At 40.4% G+C, this 18,421-nt stretch overlaps 1 protein-coding gene and 1 long non-coding RNA gene across 3 annotated transcripts in view; one reads left to right on the top strand and one right to left on the bottom strand.

The window, feature by feature from the left end:
• Positions 1-5,757, top strand: part of LOC143656976 (uncharacterized) — a 48,471-nt gene extending 42,714 nt beyond the window's left edge. The window contains exon 3 of the long non-coding RNA XR_013162666.1: positions 5,702-5,757. This is a non-coding gene — a long non-coding RNA (uncharacterized LOC143656976). The remainder of the gene's footprint in view (positions 1-5,701) is intronic.
• CADPS (calcium dependent secretion activator) overlaps positions 1-18,421 on the bottom strand; it is a 494,336-nt gene that overhangs the window by 209,082 nt on the left and 266,833 nt on the right. The gene's annotated exons all lie outside the window — the stretch shown is intronic.

The raw sequence follows: 18,421 nt of genomic DNA, 5'->3' as shown, positions 1-18,421 counted from the left end.
TGTTTAAGTGAGAAAAGATTATACAAACAAAAGGGGAGAGGGAGATAAAGTAGAAAGAAATTGCTTGGAATCCATGACTCCTTTTCTCCTTCCATTTATCCTTTTTTAATGGGAATGTCTATAGCTGTTATCCTATGTCTTTCCCACACTGGTATTTTGGATGTAGATAACTTGTTTCTTAAGTTTCACATATTCACAGACGAGGAATTGTGCCTGAGGATGGAACATTCCCAAGTCTTACTCATACCTGATTTAAATGTTTTGGATGATGAGATTTGGGACTTTTAAACTGATAAGGTTTAGATGAGATTTTTGGATTAAGTCAATGCTATAATGAGCTGAGACTTTGGGGGATGTTGGTATGGGGTGAACACATTTTTCGTATGGGACAAACGTGAATCTTTGGGTCCAAAGATGTCCATGGCCTAATCCCTGGAATCTATAAATATGTTATCTGTTAACTTCTATGGTAACTGGGACTTTGCAAATGTGATTAAGAATAACATTAGATTATTCAGGTAGGCCCATTGTAATCACCAGGGTCCTTATAAGTAAAAGGAGGCAGCAGGTGAGTCAGGGCCAGAGAAGGAGATGAGATAATGGAAAGAGAAGGAAGAGTAGAATGATGGCTGCTTTGAAGGTAGAGGAAGGGGCCACAAGCCAAGAAATTTAGTTGGCCTCTGGAATCTGGAAAAGGCATAGAAATGGATTCTCCTCTACAGCTCCAGAGGCAACACAGCTCTGCCAATACCATGATCTTAGCCCAGTGAGAACCATCTTAGACTTTTTACCTTCAGAAGTGAACACAATAAACTTGTGTTGTTTTAAGCCACTAAATCTGTTGTAATTTGTATGGCAGCCACAGGAAACTGACAAAGGATCTGACACTTATTAATGACCTATCATGTGCCCAGTACAGTGCTGTCTGTCTCCACAACACTCCTGCAGGACAGTAGTACAATCTCTGTCATGGATGAACCCTGGAGGTTTGAAGGAGTCAGAAATTTGCACAAGGGCAAAAACTAGCAAGGAATGGGGCCAAAGTTGGGTTTTATAGTCATGGATGTCTTTCCTTTCTGTTACACCAAACTTGAGTAAGAAAAAACTAAGAGCACTGTGGCCAAGGACAACCATTTACAACAGGTAGATTGGGGGCCCATTATCTCTTCAAGCCTTAACGTTTCCACACAAGGAGGAGTAGTAGGGGCAGGAATAGGAAATATAAATAGACTAATTGGCTTCTTCTTTCTCTCATCCCTGGGTACCTCTCCTTTGGGTTGTTTCTTTCTTCCTGAGTATATATGCATATGTGGGTGTGTGTTTGAGCAGCTGCAGAATAAGAAGACTCTTTCTAGCATACTCTGTAAGAACTCAGGTTTGACACTCTTTCAGGGCCACCCTGCTATCTGGAGTTCTCAACTAGGGATTATTTTACCCCAAGGGGACATTTGGTAATGTCTGGAGATATTTACAAAAAATATTTTTACTGGCAAACCTTTACACACATATATTACATATGTGGTGTAAAATCAATGGCTCACAATATCATTACATAGTTGTGTATTCATCACAATGATCATTTTTCTTAGAACATTTGCATTACTCCAGAAAAAGAAATAAAAATAGAAAGGAAAAACTCATATATAACATACCCCTTACACTCCCTCTCATTGACCACTAACATTTGCATCTACTCAATTTATTTCACCCTTTGTCCCCCCCCATTATTTATTTCTTCTTTTTTGTATTTATCTCTTTTTTATCTGTATATATTTTCACTCATCTGTCCATATCCTGGATAAAAGAAGCATCAGACACAGGTTTTCACAATCACATAATCACATTGTAAATGTTATATCTTTATATACTTGTCTTCAAGAATAAATGCTACTGGAACACAGTTCAACAGTTTCAGGTACTTCCCTCCAGCCACTCCAAAAAATTATAAGCTAAAAAGGGATATCTATATAATGCATAAAAATAACCTCCAGGATAGCATCTCAATTTTGTTTGAAATAGCCCAGGCACAGAAACTTTATTTTATCTCATTTTCTCTTTCCTCTTTTGATTAAGAAGGCTTTCTCAATCCCTTGATGCTGGGGTCTGGCTCATCCCAGGATTTCTGTCCCACATAACCAGGGAGGTTTACACCCCTGGGAGTCAGGTCCCATGTAGAGGGGGTGGGCAGTGAGTTCTCCTACTGAATTAATTTAAAGAGAGAAGCCACATCTGAGCAACAAAAAAGGTTCTCTGGGGGTAACTCTTAGTCCTAATTTCAAGTAGGCTTAGCCTACCCTTTGGAGGAATAAGTTTCATAGGGGCAAACCCCAAGATCGAGGGCTCAGCCTATTGGTTTGGCTGTTCCCACTGCTTGCGAGAATATCAGAAATTCTTCAAATGGGAAGTTGAATATTTCCTCCTTTCTTCCCAGTCCTCCAAAGGGACTTTGCAAATACTCCTTTATTCACTGCCCAAATTACTCTGGGATAGATCGGGGCATCACAGCAACAAATCTCAGGTCCTATTCAAGTGGAGACATTTTTGATTACCACAATTGGGGATGGGAATGGGGGTTGTTACTGGCACTTGGTAAGTGTGCTGGTTTGAAAGGATGTATGGACCCTAGAAAAGCCATGTTTTATTCAAAATCCCATTTCATTAAATGGCAGGATAATCCCTATGGAATACTGTATGTTTGAATCTGCAATTATATCATCTCCCTGGAGATGTCTCCCAATCAAGAGTGGTTGTTAAGCTGGATTAGGGAAGATGTGTCTCCACACATTTGGTTGGGTCTGGAATGGCTTACTGGAGTCCTATAAAAGAGGAAACATTTTGGAGAATGAGAGATTTGGAGAGAGCAGAGAATGCTGCAGCACCACAAAGCAGAGTCCATGAGCCAGCGACCTTTGAAGATGAAGAAGGAAAATGCCTCCTGGGGAGCTTCATGAAACCAGAAGCCAGGAGAGAAAGCTGGTAGACGATGCCGTGTCTGCCATGTGCCCTTCCATATGAAAGAGGAACCCTGACCATGTTCACCATGTGCCTTTCCAGAAGAGAGAGAAACTGTGATTGTGTTCGCCATGTGCCTTCTCACTTGAGAGAGAAACCCTGAACTTCATCGGCCTTCTTGAACCAAGGTATCCTTCCCTGGATGCCTTTGACTGGACATATCTATAGACTTGTAATTGGGACATTTTCTCAGCCCTAGAACTGTAAACTAGCAATTTATTAAATTCCCTTTTTTAAAAGCCATTCCATTTCTGGTATAGTGGATTCTGGCCGTTAGCAAACTATAACAGTAAGAGACCAGGGTAACTGCCAAACATCCTATGATGAACAGGATAGCTGCCCCCCAACCAACAAATCTGGCCCCAAACATCAGTAGTGCTGAGACTGATAGACCCTGGTGTAGATTGTTGAGGTATTATAGATACCTGGCTGAAGGAGATTTTTTTTACTTACACCACAGATATTTACCATAAGATAGAATTTATATATATATGTGTGTGTGTGTATATACTTCAGATTTTACTAAAATTGTCTGAATAAACCTATATACCTTTGTTAGAAATAATTTGGTTTTGAGTAAACTTATTAATTCTATAAAAAATTCTGTGGAAAATGATTTTATGATATCCTTGCATCCTGAGAAAAGATGTCTGATCAATCTCATGATAAGCATTAATCGATCATCTACATTTTGTACACCACAATGTTAAGTTCTGGGGTACAAAAAAGATGTCTGCTTCTGTTTCTGTCTTAGTTCATTTGAAAACTGAGTAATTACCTTAACAATGAAACAACTGTGTATGAGGACTAAACAGTTTAATACAATTCAAGAAGTGTCCCAAAGCAGAACAATTAGCTACTAAATGAGTAATAATGTTAATGAGCTCTGTGCTTCAGAGGAGAATGAGATTGCTGTGGCTGGCGGGGATTCTGAGTCCACTCTCGTGAGGATGGGCAACGAGAATGGGTCTTATGCATGGATAACACTTGCACAGGCAAAGAGACTTTTGGCAAAGGCACGTTGAAAGCAACTGTTACTAAAAATCCTTAAGTGTGTTCCTTTTGCTCTCAGGGTGAATTGCAAACTCTGCTTTCATTTCTTCAATCAATAAATATTTATCAAGCACCTACTCTTCTTGGGGTTATTGGGACGTGGTCCCTGCTTTCATGGAACTAATACACTAGTGGAGAAGCCCAAAATGGAATGAGTGCTTATGTGATGCAAGTTATGAAGGGGAAGTAGAGGGACTAAAATACACAGTGTGAGTGCTTATTTAATCTGTAGATGGATGAACACACGTGGAGCCAGTTCTTCACTTTCACAGAGAAGTGTGTAGGCAATTATGGACGATGGCTGATTTGGGCTACTATATACAGAGTATATCTTTGTAGGTGTCATCTGTTGATTGACCTCTCAGAGGGCAGGTACAGGTGGCCCAGGGAAAATTGATGATGTAGAAGTTCACGGACAGTTATGATTCTGCCTTCTCAACATCTTTGCCCCCCCTGATTACAGCATTCCAGTTCTTCCTTGGGAACCATCACTCCCCTGCCCTTGGTTCATGTGGTTTGGGGAGGCTGACCACACCCTGGGCTGAGAGGTGGCCATTCCCGATACTGCCTTTCAATACTGTGACTGGTAGACAGATGGATACTGGCTACAGCTGATTCAGTAAGAATCAGCCTCAGGATTCTTGCTGAACCCATTAGAAAGGAAAAGCTTTTTCTGTTGGGGTTACTACACTGGTAGAAGGTAACCCAGAGCAACTGCCAGCATGGAGCTTACTTTACTGAGGAGAGAGACTGCCTGAAAATAAAGGGTATCTGGAAAAAATTAGCTAAGAGAGGGAGAGAAACTCTTGACAACATTTGAGCATCTGGACCCAGCCATGCCTGTAGCCCCAGACTCTTCAGTTACATGGAATGAAGAAATCCTTTCCCAGTCTAAACCAGTTTGCATTGGGATTCTGTTAACTGCAACAGAAGAAGACTTTAGTGAAGTCCATCTGTCTGTTTCTTCACCTGCTTCTTTCCTTTCCATATACTTCTTCCAATTTATCCATGCATCCCTTCCTCCTAGATACCCAATTCCTGACATTTGGGTATGACAGTCTCAGAGTCTGACATCTGACAGGCTCAGAGTCTGACATTTTGCTTTTTCAACTGGGCTGACATTATCCATTATTTGGAATTTTTGAGAACTTCTCTTTTAATCAAACCTTACCTATCCCGAGTTCCATTCCTTCAAGTTCTTAATAGAATAGAGGCTAGTCTGAGAACCTAATAATTCCTTTATATAATCACTCAATGCATGTAGCAGACTTCAGGGACTGTACTAGACCCTCCAAGTACTAGATAGGAGGGTCTCTGCTTTCATGGACTTTACATTCTAGAATATTGTACATTAATCTAATCTTCACTAAGGTATTGATGATGGGTGCCTGTCTAACCCAGAGGGTGGCAAACTTCCACCCATTGGCCAGATCTGGCCTGCCACTTGGTTTTACAAATAAGTTCTATTGGAGCACATTCCCCCCACTTGTTGGCATAATATTTATGGCTGTCTTTGCACTATAATCACAAAGTTATATATACTTCACTGTATGCTCTGTGAAGCTGGAATATTTCCTAACTGGCCCTTTAGAAAAGGTTGGTTGACCCCTTGTCTAACCTATATTTCTTCCTAAAGGTGTCTGCAGTGTAAATGGGATCCCAAGAGACGTGATGCTTTACCTTAATTCTTAATGATGGGGACAAGTGAAAGGTAAACTTGAACTTCTGAGATCCTGGTGGCACTCTCTGAATGCCACTGTGCAAGTGCGACATTTATTCAGAGGATTCTGATTTTAAAAATGTGTACATTTTGCATTCTATTCCATAAGTAGGCTGTTTGTTTCAATATAAAAAATAACATCTCAGATTTTCCCAGTAAGTTGATGTGCCAGAAAGATGTTCCACGCTTGTTCCACCTTGAAAAGCATGGCCTACATTCAAAATAGTAAGTCGCTAATGTGAGAATTTTCAAGCTGTGGCTAAGAGTAAGGGAGGCTTCCTTTAGCACCTGCAACCCCCTCCCTCTCATCCTGATTTGACACCAGTCGGGAAAGTCACTTCTGCTAGCTGAATTTTGGCCTCAGCTTCTGTACTTTCTGTCTGTTTGGAAAAAAGTTTCCATGAAATATTTGTTTAGGTTTCTAAAACGTGTTACAGTTTTCCTAATGAGAGGAGACATTTTTATATGATTTAGGATTTGATGTTTTATTCCCTTCCCTCTTATACTCTCTCTTTGAGATGCATTTGTTACAGCCCATCAATATATTATTTGCAGATAGGGGTTGCTGCAGGATGTATCTATTGGGCTCAGGTTACAATTACGGATTATTTTGTGACCTTTACTTATTTCCTTCACATGTCTGGTGGTAGAAAAGTTGTTCTTTGTGGTTGGAGTGTTGCCCTTGTTATTGATGCACAAAAGAGCATTCATTATTTATTGGGTGCTATTGATTTTTTTTTTTAAATTCTTGGTGAATTAAGATCTGTTCATATTATTCACTTTTATTTAACCCTGTTGGAAAGAAAAGAAGAGGGTTGGCAGTGAGGGCTGAGGGAATGTTACCTTTTAGGCATCTGTGCTGGTTTGAAATGATGTATGTCCCCTAGAAAAGCCATGTTTTAATCTTAATCCCATTTTGTAAAGGCAGCTGTTTCTTCTAATCCCTATTCAGTACTGTATGTTTGAAACTGTAATTAGATCATCTCCCTGGAGATGTGACTCAATCAAGAGTGATTGTTAAACTGGATTAGGTGGAGACGTGTCTCCACCCATTCGGGTGGGTCTTGATTAGTTCATTGGAATCCTATAAAAGAGGAAACATTTTGGAGAAGGTGAAAGATTCAGAGAGAGCAGAGAATGCAGAGTCCACCAGCCAGTGGCTTTTGGAGATGAAGAAGGAAAATGCCTCCCGGGGAGCTTCATGAAACAGGAAGCCAGGAGAGAAAGCTAGCAGATGACACAGTGCTCACCATGTGCCCTTCCAGATGAGAGAGAAGCCCTGACTGTGTTTGCCATATGCCTTCTCACTTGAGAGAGAAACCCTGAACTTCATCGGCCTTCTTGAACCAAGGTATCTTTCCCTGGATGCCTTAGATTGGACATTTCTATAGACTTGTTGCAATTGGGACATTTTCTCAGCCTTAGAACTGTAAACTAGCAACTTATTAAATTCCCCTTTTAAAAAGCCATTTCGTTTCTGGTATATTGCATTCTGGCTGCTAGCAAACGAGGACAGCATCTCATATGAGTCTCATGAAATAGATGTTGATCGAGGGCCTGCTGCATGCTTGGTGCTGTGCTAAGGTGCTGCACCTGTATGACCTCACTTAATCAGCATCACAGGCACTGAGAGGTAGAAATTTTATCCCTATTTTACAGATGAAAAGACTGAAACTCACAGCCTATAGGCAACTCGATCAAGGTCATTCAACTAAACAACAACAATAAGTTAATATTTCTTAAACGTTCAGTATGCTAGACATAGTCTAAATACTTTACATGTAGTGTATTGTTTATTGTCACAACAATCTATGGGGGGGATTTATTATGACTATCATTTTATATAAAGGAAACTGAGGCTCAGAGAAGTTAGAGACCTCACTCCAGGTGCCAGACTCACATGGTGTGAAGCTGAGATTCAAACCCAGTTTGACTTCAGTGCCCACTCTTAAAAAACCTGTTCTAATGCAGATGACCATATTTGTTGGGAAGCAAGACAGGAATTGAACAAACCTAGAACTCTCTGAAACCGAAGCCCGTGGCTCTTCTGGTGCTGACCTTCACTGCCTCTGAACTGGGACCTCTGTCTGAGATCCTGGCCATCTTAACTCCTGGCAGGAATTTGAGAGGAGATGAAAGACTCCGTTCCCTTTGTCTCTTACAGGACGCAAGGGGGTCAACTAGGAGTAGCATTGGAGTGCGAGTTGGAGACCCAGGTTTGTATTTTTTTGTTTAAGGAAGGGCCATCCTCTCTGCCCAGTCATTCCATCTGTGACCAGTGAGAAGGTTGGACAGGATGACCTCAACACTCCCTTCTGGATCTGGCATCCTTTGTCTCCATCCTTTAAACTTTATCTGAGGTTTTCTTGTGAAGCCTGTGTGAATGAAACGTATACACACAGATCTGGATGTGAGGGGAGCCCCAGATTCCTCTGGGAAGTAGATTTTCAATGATGCATTCTGGGAAGTCCCTTGGAGCCATTCCTATGCCCAGAGCGTGGTTACCTGGACAGATGGAGGGAAGATGAGTGGCAGAGAACCAAAAAGAAGGTGCTGGTGCAAGAAGTTGCCCACTAGAAGTTGAGTCATGCACATCACCCAGACAGCTCAGAATGCCAACCATCGAGGCAGGGAAATGCTTCTGGGTTCATAGAAACACAGTCCCACAGTGCCTGTTTTCCTGACTCCTATTATTGTTTCCAGTCTTCCCAAACCCCATAGTCCTGTTCATATCTAAATGTCTCCTAACGCTGAGTTCTCCACCAGCAACAGCTCTCCTTCTTCTCCTGTTTAAATCCCACTCACCCTCCCCCAAACCCCTCCCAATCTCCCTTTCTCTCTGGTTCTTTCCAGATAATTCCAGCCCTTACCCATTTCTCCTTGCTCTTGCCGATACCACTACTATGCATAGCTTATTTCTCAATTGCCTTTCAATGGTTTCCTTGTGTTGGCTCCTGCTTGCAGCTAGTCTGGATTACCAGGGAAGCTGGCCCAAGGCTGTGGGCTGAGTAGGTTCTCCCCACATCGTAGCTGCTTATCTGACATGGAGTCATCCAGGGTCTGGGGTGTAGAAGGGAGATGAAATGGAATCCAACGTCTCTGACTCTGGATACTTCCCACTCTCAACAACACACTGCATTTCTACCACATGCCAGTCTGAGTGCTTGGGGGTAGAGATACCACAGATAAGAAGACCAATTCTTGTGTACCACATCTTTTCATTTTCCCTGGGCCATTGAAACTTCTTCCCAAAGCTGAATAATCAGGCCTATATGCATATGTCTGTCTCATTTGTTTTCCAGAATATGGAAATTGTAGGCTTTCCTTTTATCAGCTAGGATTTTAAAGGTAGGGAGCCAAACTTGATTAAATGAGAATAATGAGGATGTTTACAAATGGAAAGGGCTATGACCTGGGCTGTAAAGGGCTGGCCCATTTAATGATCTGTTGATTGATAAGCGATTGAAGAAAGATACAGAAGATTGGTGAAGCCCAGAAAAGAGGAAGTTCTAATAGGATTTAGCCACTAGATGGCAATCCTAGGCCATAAATGCTTCCCCCATCTTCGCAATAGCAGATTTCCAAAGGAGAGTGTCGCTAAAATTCAGTTCATAGTGCATTTCTAATCCTGTGTTCCCAAGTACATTTCCATTTGCTGCAGAAATAATTCTGCTGATTTAGAAATGTTCAAAACACACACTAAAGCGTTTGCATTCTTAACTGCCTTTTAAATTCAACCAAATAAAGTTAATTGATTAATAACAAGGACAGTAGCCACGGTCAATCTTCAAATGTTAATTTCAATTACAACTTTTTCAAAATGTACCTTGATTCTGCTTTACATAAAAGCATGACAGTGGCATGCTTAAGACAATTATCATCTTAAGAAATTCCATCTCCCTTTTCTGGAGCAGGTCCCCGTATTTGGTTGGGGGGGGCCTCCCGTGGTTTTGCCAATGCCATTTGTCTCTGACCCTTGCCCAGATGCAGAGGTAGACAAAGGGGTGAAGCAGAGCCATTCCGGGTCTCACTCGTTGCAGAATTTGAAACTTAGGTCCGGGCGACACTGAAGTAGGGACTTGGGTTTTTGAAATTGAAAGCACCGCTGGATTATTCTTTATTGGTGGCTGATAACTCCCTACTATTTAATTAGTACTGAAACACGATCCCTCCATTTCCTCTGCCTGAATCATTCTAATCAGCTTCCACCCCTGGACACCATCAGGAAGCAGACTAAACCAGAATGGATTTTGATACGACCCAAGAATAAAATCCTAAACTGATTTACGATAAATCCCTAGCCTCGTTGGTTGCTAGCTGTAGCTTGGCTACTATTTGCCAACAATAAGTGGAGTGTTCAAATCTGGGGTGATCTTCTTTCTGAACAAGATGATCTTTTTTTTTTTTTTTAAACTAAATTTAATTTTATTCTTACAGGTGTGTGTATGTTTGAGGGGACAGGATGTTCAAGTTACACTATAATGCCATGCAAGTTCCGGTTAGAGGCAGTATTCATGTATTATAATATAAATTCCTTATGTGTTCTCATACTCATAATACTTAGTTGCAAATTTAATTTAAAAAGTACACTCTGTTTAAGAGGCCTGCAGTGGATGGCTTCCATTTGTTTTCCCCTCCAAGTCTATTCACTCTGCTTCTCAGTCTTGGGAGTGCTGATCTGTAGTAACTTAATTAACAAGTGCTCTAGCTCCTTGGTGATTTGGCCTTTGGGGAGCCAAACAGGAGATTGGTGGGGAAAAAGGATGGTGAAGTCTGTATAGTTTTTCTCCAGAGTGCCTCTCTGTAGAGCTGTTTCAAGCTGGCTGCCACCTCTGCAGTCCTTTCCCCAGGACTATCAGAAGAGCCCCTTGCCAGACCCTTGAACTGGATCTAGTTGCAACCATAGTGTTCCTACCCCCAGGGGGTGCTGCCCTGTATCTTGTGTTTTCCCTACCCCTTCTTTATATATTTGCAATAAGACACTTTGTTAAATCCTCCCTGAATGATCATAATTTAAGTATGCATTATCTGTCTTCAGCTGGAATCACAAATGGAACACAGAAAAATTGGACAAGGTCTCTGTACTCCATTTTCTATTCTTAGTAGAGACAATCTTAATACAGTCTTTCATTGGTGATGCCCAGAAAAACAACGAACACTCTGTAGCTTTGCCATTATTTTCTTAAACCACTGTTTCAGTCAATGAAAATACATTACAATGGTTTAATATCACAGATAAAAAGAATTTTGGTTAAATCAATAGTTGTCAACAGGGATGATTTTACATTGCTGTCTCCAGGGACATTTGGCAATGTCTGTTGACATTTTTTGGTTGTCACATCATGGGAAGGGGTGCTACTGGAATCAACCTATATTTATGGACCTCCTTCTCTTTGCATCTTCCTTTTATAACTTCTTACAACAGTTTAGAAATCTTTAGAAGCCCAGGATGCTGCTAAACATCCTACAGTGCACAGGACACCCCCTGCAAGAAAGAAGTAACTGGTCCAAAATGTCATTAGTGCTGAGATTGAGAAATCCCGGAATAAATCTTTCAGCCCCACCCAATGACATGGAAATGTGAGATAGTTATGCAAGTCAGTAAAAGGACTGATGGGGCAGCACGTCTCTGACCACATAAGATACAACGCTTGTTCTGTGAATCTGTGTCCTCCCTGTTCTTCTCTCTCCATCCCACCCCCTGACTCTGCGCCCCCTTCCCAGCTCCAGCTGTTCGGGAATTGCATCAGACCTTCCATCTGCCGCCAGGAAAAAGAATCCAAATATGCAAATAACCTGTACTGTTCAAAGTACACAGCTGTGCAAAGAACCATTTAAACCAGGGCTCGTAATATGTTTTTTAAAAGGAATTAATTCCAAAACTTCTCTGTCTTTTAAATAGTCTCTTAAAGCAAAGCAAAACAAACAAGCACAAAACCCCTCTTGCTGAGAAGTTAAGTTGCCCATTTCTTTTCAGGGGGAACTTGCTTCTTGCTTTGCTCATTACGGAGACTCTGGAAATTTTCAGAGATTTTCTTATTTATTTATTTATTTTTCCTTTTGTACTTTCACATTTCTTTCTATTTCACAGGGCAAATGACCTAATGGTCCTGAGTCTCAGAGTTTGAGATCTAGCAAATGGGACGATACTATCTACCTTGCCGAGTTGCCTGGAGGGGGTGGGGGTGGGGGCTACACTAGTGATTAGTGCCTTGGCCCCACCTCCAGGCTCTGGTTTGGGCTCCCAGGAGAGGGCTGTGGAGACTTTGCCTCCTGGGCACAGCAGACCAACCGGGCAAGCACCCGCCCATGCTGAGCCACTTGGAGTTCCCCTTTCTGGAATTTAAAACTCGGATTGAGGAGGCTCAGAAACCAGTAAGGGCCAGTGCAGGATTATTCCCCTGATGCTCATGAGCTTTCTTTCTCCACTTGTCATGCTGCTCCTTCCAAATGCAGCTGTTTCATTCCTTTTGTTTACTTTCAAGGCCCTTTATTGCCTTGACTCTGCCTACATTTATAGATTTATTCCTCTTCTCTTCTTCCTTTTAGAATATTTAGAACCTGTGTTCCCCGCACAGTCCACCCTTTCTGGGGCTTTGTAGGCTTTGGTTGGTGCTGTTTCCTTCTGCTGGAATGCCCTTCCCACCCACCGCTGCACTTGTGTTTCCAAGCCAGACAGACACATGGGCCAATCCAAAGACCATTGCCTCCATGTAGCATTCTTGGGTTTTCACAACAAAAAAGAATCTGTAGCTCCTCGAAAAAAGGGAATCCTTTCTATTTCAGTTTCACTATTAATATACATGACTTATTTCCCAGTGAGCATAGCTGCATCCTGAGAGCAGGGTCTTGGTTTTTCATTTTTACATCTTTGGCATCTAATAGTGCTTTACACATTACAGATGCTCAACTGAACGTTACTGAAAAGAAATGAAGAAATAAATTATTTTATTTATTTGTGGCCTGGGAACTTCTTCAAAAATTGTCATCTCCTTTTCAAGGCTGGAATAAAATGTTAAGTCTATCAAAATACAATATTGTAAAATGAGTAACATCCACTGAGAGTGGATAAAATGGGAAATTTAAGCGGTATCTATGTTACCAGAATAAAAATAAAAGAAAAATAGCCATAGAACTATACAACACAGAATAAACCCTGCTGTAAAGTATGGCCTATCATTAATAGTATAATTATAATAATGTTGTTTCATCAGTTCTAACAAAGGTACTAATAACGCAAAATGTTAATAATGGGGGAAACTGTGAGGGGATAAATGGGAACTCTGTATTGTCTGCATGATTTTTCGGTAAACCTATGGCTCACACACAAAAAAGATTACATGTAGAAAAAATACCATTGAGGGCAACTTAAAGTCCTATTTGAAATGTTTTCTTTCCATGAAACTTTCTTTGGTCTTCCCATCAGTAATTAATACCTCCATTTGATATTTACTCAGATAATTTAGAAGATAGAGCCAGCTATGGAGGAAAATGTTTTTTTTTTTTTTTTTGTCTTGACCATACACATTGAACAAAATAATCACTAAGTCTTTCTCATTCCCTTCAATTTGCAAGCTGGCATGGAAAACAGAAAGAAACATGGATTCCCTCGAACCACCACCCAAGAGGATGAGTGTAAACTAGTGAAATTCCAGAGGAGAGTCAAGCAATTTGCCCGAGAGAGATGGAATACAGTGATTTTCCATATGCGATCTTGTGCCTGGAGGATGATTTTAGGTGGCACAAAAATGGGACATCAAATGACCTTGTGAGCCAGTCACTCTCTCCCTCTTCTGATTACCTCAGGAAGAAATTCACAATCTAGTGGAAGAATGTCTTAAATTCGCTAGTTCCCCTTTGTTTTAAAGAAAGGGCAGTTTTGCCGACATTTGGAGCTTTCTGCAGGGCACACAGCCAAGTTATAATTTACTATGTTCCTTCATTTTCAATGAAATTATTTTTTATGGCTATTCTCTATTTACAGTCAGGCATAATGAGATTCCCTTTGAAGTCTAAGTTAAGAAATGGAAAAAGATTCAAAGAAAAAAGTATAAAGCAAATAGCATGGGCGCTTGGCAGAAATAATCCGAGGATGGTCAGGAATGAGTGACATTTTAGAGACTCGGAGCGAGCCCATGCACTGCATATTTAATTGCTGTGAATGTTAAAGATACATAGATTTGAAAAAGGTAAGAAGATTTACAACTAGACACATGTTCTAATTCTTTCCAAAGCCAAGTCTGAAGTAGATTTTTTGATGAAACCTCATCAATTAATATGGACATAGGAGGATTTAGTTTTATATAATGTTAAATTCTGAATTCCTCTGAATCATCTCCACATTACATTTTGATTTCTTTCATTGTGTGTGTGTGTGACCTCCTGCTTTCTGCAGAAGAGAACAGCACACATTAACTGTCATGTCCTGATTCTGACTATTTAAACCTCTGCTTAATCCAATTATTCTATATAATTAAAGCAGTTAGTTTTAAATTACAACTGAGCTCAATTTTAAGGGGGGGAAAAACAAATCTCTCTTTTTAATTTTCTACTGCCTTAGTTTTATCCAGCTTTATAAATTGCACTTATAAACCCATCTATAAAAATAGACCTAATTGTAAATTATGATTTAAATCCCTACGGGCAAGCTATTCTGCCTTATTTGTTAGAAAGCAAATAAGACCTACTTTATGGCCTGTTTACTAAACTGAAAAATTTCAGACTTAGGGATTTCAAACACATCAAATATACTGATACCATGACTATGGAAATGACTAAACAGAGTAATGCTCTCAGGATAATATTTTAAGCAATCATTATTTGTTACTTTTCATTTCTATGATAATATGGAATTTAATATATATATTTAATATATATATATATATATATATATATATATATATATATATGTGTGTGTGCTACTCATGCTCACCATCTTAAATTGTTTAAGCAATCTACAGATCTAACCTGTGAGGGTTTTGTCATTTTGTTTTTATCACTCAAGCCTGTATTATTTCTGCCCAGCTCCCTTCCCTAGTGGATCATATCATTATCAATGTTCCAAAACCCAATGGTAAGAAATAGGACTCCCCTTCTCCTCAAAAAGCCATGATCTGCGATCTCAAGAATACTCAGTCTCAGACTGCAGAAAATTCTGAGAAACCCCAGGGTAAATAACGTGTTCATAAATCAGTTGATACATTGCTTGCCCTTAGGACATTTCTGCAGATAACATTTGTCATGACAATAATGTCTAAATATCTAGCTCTTTGCCATGGTAAGTGAAGTAGAGTATTCTTCCTTCTCTGTTCGGATTCACAAATTCGGAAGACATGACTAAGGAAGGCGTTCTGTGTGTGACTTGCTCCCATGGGCATATGCAGACTGGAAGAAAACACTCCCTGAAATGTGCGCAGTTGTAAAGCATTCTACTAGCTCACATTGCTACAACATCAAATGCTGTCTCAGTTGCACTCACTCGCTTGGGGCCATGACACAGATATGGCAGGATGCAGATTAGCTGCAATTCCCAGTGCATATTAGCCGTTATGCAATCATTTTCTTCCTGACTCAAGAAAGCATATTAAAAAACAAGAGAATTAAAGAGATGTTAAATCAGGAACTCTAAGTCGTCTATATTTAATCATAATTTTTGTTTTGTAAAATTTCGTAACAAATTGCTAGGAACATGCTCCACTCTGGTGGTAACTGACCAAGTATGGTGATAAATTAATAATCTGTTGTTCTTCAACTCAGGAGATGGCATCACAACTGTCCTGGTTGCACAAGCCCCATTCTTGTATGCTTTCCTTGATTCTGCTCTCTTCTGTGTTTAGCATTGCTAAATGCTGCCGGAATGCAGTATACCAGGCTTCTATAAAGGGAATTTATTAAGTTACAAGTCTAAATTCTAAGGCCTTAAAAATGTCCAAATTAAGGCATCCAGAGAAAGATACTTTGACTCAAGAAAGACCAGTGTTTGTCACCTGGGAAGGCAGGTGGCTGGTGTCTGCTGGTCCTTGTTCCCGGTACTGTTGCTTCCAGCTTCTGATGCTGGTGGTTGCCTCTCTAAGCATCTGTGGGCCTTCCCTCCTCTGGAACACAACTCTGGGTTCTGGCTTACTTAGCATCTCACGGGAAGGTATACGTCCAAACGTCTGTGTCTAGGTATCTACTTTCTCAGTTGGCACTCCAAGCATCTCCAAATGTCTGTGTCTCTGTCAGCTCTGAGCTCTCTCCAAAATGTTTCTCTTTTAAAAGACTCCAGTAAACTAATCAAGACCCACCTTGAATGGGTGGAGTCACATCTCCATCTACTAGAAAGGTCCCACCCACAACTGGGTGTTCACATCTCCACGGAAACAGTCCAATGAAAGTTTCCACCTCACAATACTGATTCAGCATTATAAGAAACATGGCTGGCTACCTAAGATGGACCAGGAAAAAAGACATGGCTATTCTGGGGTATATAACAGCTTCAAACTGGCACACCTCACGACACCTACTTTCTTCCACACACATGTTTAATTCAGCCATGAGCCTTGGCTCTCAGTCTAAAACACCTCTATTTTTCTTCTTTGTCCTGCTCGTATAAACCACTATCCCCTTTTGCTTGAGGCCTGCAACAGACCGTCTACTAGTCTCCCTGCTTCTACTCTCTTTAAAAAAGAACTTATGCAACAGATATGTATTTTTTTCTCCTGATGATTTTTAAATAAAAACTTTATTGAGGTATATTTTATATGCCATAAGATTCACCCATTTCAAGGTACAATTCAATGATTTTTAGTAAATTTATAGCCGTGAGCAATCATCGCCACATTCCAATTTTAGTAATATAATCATCACTCAGAAAATCCTTTATGCCCCATTAATGTCAATCATACTCCCACCCCAGTCCCAGGCACCTGCTAATCTCCTTTCTGTCTCCCTAGTTTTCCTTTTCTGGACATTTTCATATAAATGGAATCATGCAATATATAGCTTTTTTGCGTGTGTCTGACTTTTTCACAGCGCATGTTTTTGAAGGCCGTCCGGGTTGTAACAAGCATCAGAACTTCTTTCCTTTCCACTGCTGACGAGTCTGCCTGTATCTGTAATTTATGAAGCACAGTACTAAAACCCCTGCCAGGCCATCATTCAAATTGGAACTGGAATATTATAAAGTATTCGGATTCCACTCTTGTCTTCCTGCAATCCATTCCCCACAAGCATAGCTCTTTGCTCACCACTGTCTCACGGCTTCCTGTTGCAATTAGAATGAAAACCAAAGCCCCCATCCACGAAGGCCTATATGATCTGTCCTACCTCTAGTCGCTGCCTGTTCCTCCAGATAACAGCGTTCTCTTTTCTGTGCCTTGGATATGGCAAACGCTTCTCACCTTGGGGACATTAAACTTGCTCTCTCCTCTCTTCTAACGCTCTTCTGCTACATCTTCAGGTGACACTTAAGCTGGAACTCACACAGCACGTCCTCAGGGAGGTAGTTCCCGACCAGTCAATCCAAAGGGAGTTCCGCCCCCCACCCCCCCAAAAACGCAGTCATTCCCCATCACGTCACACTGTTTAATTTTCTTTATGGCGCTAACTGCTATTTTAAATGATCTTATTTGTTTACATATTTATTGTATGCTTTCTCCCACTAAAAGGTAGTTTCCCTAGGTTGCTATGTCTGCCTTATTCACTGTAGTATCACTTGTGCCTAGACCGGTGCTTAGCACATACTTTTATGTATACAGTTAATTAGTTATTGAATGAAGAAAGAAACAGGTTGGTCTAGCGCAAAAAGTGGATCTACAGACCTGAGACAGCCAGAGAGTTGAACTAAACAAACCATGTTTTTTGTTTTTTTGTTTTTTGCATGAATCAACAATACTTTTGGATCTTTACTTCCCCATTTTCTTTTTAAAACAAGTGGTCCAATGAAGAAAATGTAATCACTTGTCCCTTGATTAAGTTTAGCCTCATGCAGAGAAAGTATGCACTTTTGATCAGCATTTTGGGCCTTCGAAATTAGTGCAAATAAACATTATATGAAAAAAAAGGCATTATATGGCTGGTTTTGAGTTTTCTGTGATTTACCCTCCCCTCTTTATTTATTTTTTTTGCATGGGCAGGCACCAGGAATCGAACCCGGGTCTCCAGCATGGTAGGCGAGAACTCTGCCACTGAGCCATCGTGGCCTGCCCCCAACCCTCTTTTTAACAAGGTTTTTGATGTAAATTCCAAGACGCTTGTGGTTTTGGTCACTCTGGCAGTCTTGCTGTGAGGATTAAGCCCTAATAACTGCATCTTTATTCATAGCATCCTCAAGGTTATACAGGTGTCTCATATTTCTCAAGTGCCTGAATATTTTTCATTTCAAATATGGGTAAACCTCTTTCTAAGTTTACAGTTTAAAAAGGGGAACAAAAGAAAAAGAGAATCTTTTCCTATTAAATTATATATATAAACTCTATAATTTTTCCCTTCTCTTTCTATATATTCTTTTTCCTAAACCCTAGAAAAATTTTGCTGTTCGATAATGAAGTTGGTAGGTAATCTCAGTTTAGTCAATTGTTTTAACCTTGCTCCTAACACTTGCCTGTGAGACCCATTCTCACTTCACTTGAGTGATATGGATGTGGTGTCTTGATC

This window comes from Tamandua tetradactyla, chromosome 15 (assembly GCF_023851605.1).
Source record: "Tamandua tetradactyla isolate mTamTet1 chromosome 15, mTamTet1.pri, whole genome shotgun sequence".
NCBI classification, from domain to species: Eukaryota; Metazoa; Chordata; class Mammalia; order Pilosa; family Myrmecophagidae; genus Tamandua; species Tamandua tetradactyla.
The sequence above is the reverse complement of the archived record's forward strand: the minus strand, read 5'-3'. Positions and strand labels throughout refer to the sequence as shown.